A 6000-nucleotide genomic window follows, 5' to 3' on the forward strand; every position below is an offset into this window, starting at 1 on the left:
GTCTCTCTTCCAACACAGCACTCACAACAAACACGTTCCCTTCCTACCTCTGCTGCCTACCACACCTGTGAGACGCCAGGTGATACCGGCGGTAGAGAGATACCTGTCTTCCTAAGCAATGGCATGTATGTACCTGAATTATGCCTATACAGTTACACAGCTCGAATAAAATTGATGTGTCTTTGGAGTCGTCCCCAGCTTGCGCGAGCACAGCCTGCAGGGTGGGCTACTGAAGGGTACCCAAATGAGCTTCAGGGTACTTCAGTGCCCTGAAGCTTGTGTATGTACCTGAATTGGCTTCAGGGTACTTCAGTACCCTGAAGGCAATTGGGTACTGAACACCCAAATGAGCTTCAGGGACATTAGAATTTTTTTTTAAGCATCAGAGAAATGAACAATTGAAAATACACTGAGAAGTGATGTAGTGGAGGAAGAGTGTATGCACGGCTTTAAATGAAGATATAACAGAACCCAATAGCCTTTTGATCCTGTATACAAGCCGATACGAGCTGAGATGCGGGATCCAAGAGCCGCAGGCTCATCTCTCGCAAATACAACTAGATGGATACCTCCCAGCCTCTCTGAGGTCAAGCCGACCACGTGGGTACAGGTTTTAAGGTCAGCCTCGTCAGCTACCAGAAGAATGGACAAATTACACCAGGATGACCTGACTGTGGGAGGTCGAACGACGCGACTGGGAGAAATGGGGAAATAAAGCAAAGGAAGAGGAGGAGTATGAAGGAGTGGGAGCAGGATGTGAATAGATAAATACCTTTGTCAACCCCCTTCCCCCCACCTTTCCTTTATCCACCTCCATCCCTTCCACCCTCCTTCCCTCTATCTATCTACTCTCTCCTCACGCCACAACACCCTTCCTGGATCACCCTACCTCTAACCCCCAAGATTGGTCCCACTTTGCACCGCTTCTTGTTTATCCGTGAAGGAATGTTTCTCCCTAGGGTAGGAGACGGAGTAGGGGTGGTGAGGGAGGGGAAGAGGGGTGAGGAGAATGCTTGTGTTCTGAGGTGTAGGGAATGTGTCTCCAGGTGAGGGGTGAGGTATTGTGGTGATGGTCTCAGGGGAGTACCAGGAAGCCGCAGTGGTTAGGGCTTGTGAAATGGAGAGAATTTTAATAATAATAAAACTCAGAAGATGGAGAGACGACGACGATTCGGTTCGTTCTGGACCATTATCATGTCGTGTGACACTAGTTGATGACCGTCCACGACGGACCGAAACGTCGTCGTCGCTTCTCCACCTTCTGAGTTGTGGTTTGGTCATCATTATTATTATTAGTAATTGGAGTGGTAGAAGTTGTGGAAGAAGTAGTAGTTGTAACATTATTTTTTATTATTACAACAGTTGTAGTGGTGGTAAAATATATACTCACCTAGACATGCTTGTAGGGTTGAGCTAAGCTCCTAGCCCCCCACTGTCCATAAAGCTCTTTCGAAAGCTCTTTTTCTTCTGCATCCGAAAACTCTTCGATTAATGCAATGACTTCTTTTTTGGGTTACGCTTTCACCCCACTGTGTTTACATTTACAATTTTGACTCGAATTACCTTCACGACGTCTCCGTCTAACTTATTCCACATAGTGTCAGCATGGAAAAAGTTCTTTCTTAAGTCTTTGTGACATTAATTTGGCTCAAGTTTCCATCTATGACCTTTTCGTTCCGCTGTTCTTAGCTTTGAACAATGCTGGAGACTGATATTCAAGTGCTGATTGTTGTTGTTGTTTTAGATTCAGCTACTCGGAACAAAAGTTGCAAGTAGCACGGGCTATGGTGAGCCCGTAGGAAGGAAGTGCTGGTCTCACCTTTGTTGTAAAAAAAAAAAAAAAAGTAGTTAGTAAACAGATGATTGACAGTTGAGAGGCGGGCCGAAAGAGCAAAGCTCAACCCCCGCAAACACAACTAGGTGAATACAACTAGGTGAATACACACACACACACACACACACACACACACACACACACACACACACACACACACACACACACACACACACACACACACACACACATACACACACGGGTGTGTTTTGCGGATGACGCAAAATTAATGAGAAGAGTTGTGACAGACGAGGATTGTAGGATCCTCCAAGAGGACTTAAACAGGTTGCAGAGATGGTCAGGGAAATGGCTACTGGAGTTTAACACCAGTAAATGTAAAGTTATGGAAATGGGATCAGATGACAGGAGACCAAAGGGACAGTACACAATGAAGGGGAACAGCCTACCTGTAACGATTCGAGAAAGAGACCTGTGAGTGGATGTGACACCTAATCTAACTAAAAGGCACATATAAATAGGATAACGACAGCAGTGTACTCTACACTGGCGAAAATTAGAACTTCATTCAGAAACCTAAATGAGGAGGCTTTTAGGGCACTTTACACTGCCTACGTGAGACCCGTCTTAGAGTATGCCGCGCCATCATGGAGCCCCCATCTGAAGAAACACATAAAGAAACTGGAGAAGGTTCAGAGGTTTGCGACGAGGCTTGTCCCAGAGTTACGAGGGATGGGATATGAAGAGCGTCTGAAGGAACTGAACCTTACGACACTAGAGAAAAGAAGGGAGAGAGATATGATAGGGACATATAAAATACTCAGGGGAATTGACAAAGTGGAAATAGATGAAATGTTCACACGTAATAATAACAGAACGAGGGGACATGGGTGGAAACTGGAAACTCAGATGAGTCACAGAGATGTTAGGAAGTTTTCTTTTAGCGTGAGAGTAGTGGAAAAATGGAATGCACTTAAGGAGCAGGTTGTGGAAGCAAGCTCTATTCATACTTTTAAAATTAGGTATGATAGGGAAATGGGACAGGAGTCATTGCTGTAAACAACCGATGGCTGGAAAGGCGGGATCCAAGAGCCAATGCTCGATCCTGCAAGCACAAATAGGTGAGGACAAATAGCTGAGTACACACACACACAGGTAAAAGGACGTCGATAAAACACCCATACACAAAAAAATCCTGGAGAGGGGGATTGGGAGTAGTTAAGGAGAGGTCCTAACATGGTCATCGGGACCCTGGATGACCATAGACGGTTGGGCGTCCCCGACACTGACCTCCGCCCACAGGCTGACACCAATGACGCCATCTTCTACCTGACGTAATCATCTGAGAATATACCTGACTCGACGCTGTAGGAGCCTCTGAAGGAACCTCTGTAGGAGCCTCTGTAGGGGCTCCGGGACCTCAGCCCCACCCGTGTAGGAGTCTAGAAATCTACCAGACTGTGGGAATCATTATGAGTGAGGCAGAATCATTATGAGTGAGGCAGACGCATTATGAGTGAGGCAGAATCATTATTAGTGAGGCAGACGCATTATGAGTGAGGCAGAATCATTATGAGTGAGGCAGACGCATTATGAGTGAGGCAGAATCATTATGAGTGAGGCAGACTCATTATGAGTGAGGCAGACTCATTATGAGTGAGGCAGACTCATTATGAGTGAGGCAGAATCATTATGAGTGAGGCAGACTCATTATGAGTGAGGCAGACGCATTATGAGTGAGGCAGACGCATTATGAGTGAGGCAGACTCATTATGAGTGAGGCAGACTCATTATGAGTGAGGCAGAATCATTATGAGTGAGGCAGACGCATTATGAGTGAGGCAGAATCATTATGAGTAAGGCAGACGCATTATGAGTGAGGCAGTCGCATTATGAGTGAGGCAGAATCATTATGAGTGAGGCAGAATCATTATGAGTGAGGCAGAATCATTATGAGTGAGGCAGAATCATTATGAGTGAGGCAGACGCATTATGAGTGAGGCAGAATCATTATGAGTGAGGCAGAATCATTATGAGTGAGGCAGACGCATTATGAGTGAGGCAGACGCATTATGAGTGAGGCAGACGCATTATGAGTGAGGCAGAATCATTATGAGTGAGGCAGAATCATTATGAGTGAGGCAGACGCATTATGAGTGAGGCAGACGCATTATGAGTGAGTCAGAATCATTATGAGTGAGGCAGAATCATTATGAGTGAGGCAGACGCATTATGAGTGAGGCAGAATCATTATGAGTGAGGCAGAATCATTATGAGTGAGGCAGACGCATTATGAGTGAGGCAGAATCATTATGAGTGAGGCAGAATCATTATGAGTGAGGCAGACGCATTATAAGTGAGTCAGAATCATTATGAGTGAGGCAGAATCATTATGAGTGAGGCAGACGCATTATGAGTGAGGCAGAATCATTATGAGTGAGGCAGAATCATTATGAGTGAGGCAGAATCATTATGAGTGAGGCAGACGCATTATGAGTGAGGCAGACGCATTATGAGTGAGTCAGAATCATTATGAGTGAGGCAGAATCATTATGAGTGAGGCAGACGCATTATGAGTGAGGCAGAATCATTATGAGTGAGGCAGAATCATTATGAGTGAGGCAGACGCATTATGAGTGAGGCAGAATCATTATGAGTGAGGCAGAATCATTATGAGTGAGGCAGAATCATTATGAGTGAGGCAGACGCATTATGAGTGAGGCAGACGCATTATGAGTGAGTCAGAATCATTATGAGTGAGGCAGAATCATTATGAGTGAGGCAGACGCATTATGAGTGAGGCAGAATCATTATGAGTGAGGCAGAATCATTATGAGTGAGGCAGACGCATTATGAGTGAGACAGACGCATTATGAGTGAGGCAGACGCATCATGAGTGAGGTAGACTCTCATGATGTAGTAAAACTAGGAACTCTTAAGAACAGAAAGAGAACATTAGTCAAGATCATTTGTCAATAGTCGTATTTCGCTGTAGTTACAGTCGAACAAGCACTTAGGAGGTCAATTAGTGCTTGTCTCAAAGGAAACAATCTCCCTTAATAATTCATAAGAGAATTCGTGGTGTTGTTCAGATGATTGTTATCTGCGTGATGTATCTTTCTCTATCTACTAAGACGCCCCAAGATGGTGCCCGCGTGGGCGAGGTTGATGGGTTTATATGGGCGTGGGATTACCGTGGGCGATGGGCGTGGGTGAGCGCATGACATGGGTGGATGGCAGATCATGTTGATGTTCGTTGGCATTTGTGGGTTTTATGTTGGTGGTGTGGGCGTGAATGTAGCCGTAAATGTGAGCGTGAGTTTAGCCGTGTGTGTGTGTGGGCGAGGGGTGTGGGCGTGGGTGTGAGTGTAGGTGAGGGATGTGGGCGTGGACGTGGTGAAACGAGGCAGGATAATCTCTGGACACAGCCAAATAAGTCTGGTTTCATGTTCTCACCTAGCTGTATGTACCCAAAATGTGTTGACAAGAGTCGGGCTATAGTTCCTTAACCACCCATATTTCTGCCTCTTGGACAGCTATTGCAAAGACTTTCATGTCTTCTCAATGTCGTCGCATTTCCTGTTGAAGCTGCTAAGTGAAATGTGCCTCAAAGCTCTCCCTTCGAGGACCGTTTCATTTCCTTAATTGTCTCTTAAGCTGAAGAAATTTTTCAAGGTGTCTCTCCACCTCTTCTGCGTCGCCATCTTCCACCCGTGGCCCTCTGGTCCTATTATTTCTCATTTATAAAACTCAGTCTTAATCTACCTTGACAGTTCCTCTTGTAGTTAATCATTATATCACCTTAAAAAGCCGCATTTCCTCCGATTGGTGACTTTGAGCTCACTATAGGTCAGTTAACTCTGCTTTGGAAGAAGTTCACTCGTCTATCTGTGTACTCTCTGTTTTTATTTTATGTATTTTCCAAGTGAGAGCTCAGTGTCAGTGCTGCATATCCCAGAGATGGTCTTACGTAGGTTGTATATCGTGTTTTGAAGACCTCGTTGTTTAATATTAAAGGTTATCCTGATGTTTGACAGTTTTACGTTTCATTTTGTATTCCCTTGCAGATCCTTTGTGTGTGTGTGTGTGTGTGTGTGTGTGTGTGTGTGTGTGTGTGTGTGTGTGTGTGTGTGTGTGTGTGTGTGTGTGTGTGTGTGTGTGTGTGTGTGTGTGTGTGTGTGTGTGTGTGTGTGTGCGTGTGTGTGTGT

This window comes from Procambarus clarkii, chromosome 40 (genome assembly GCF_040958095.1).
Source record: "Procambarus clarkii isolate CNS0578487 chromosome 40, FALCON_Pclarkii_2.0, whole genome shotgun sequence".
Taxonomy (NCBI): domain Eukaryota; kingdom Metazoa; phylum Arthropoda; class Malacostraca; order Decapoda; family Cambaridae; genus Procambarus; species Procambarus clarkii.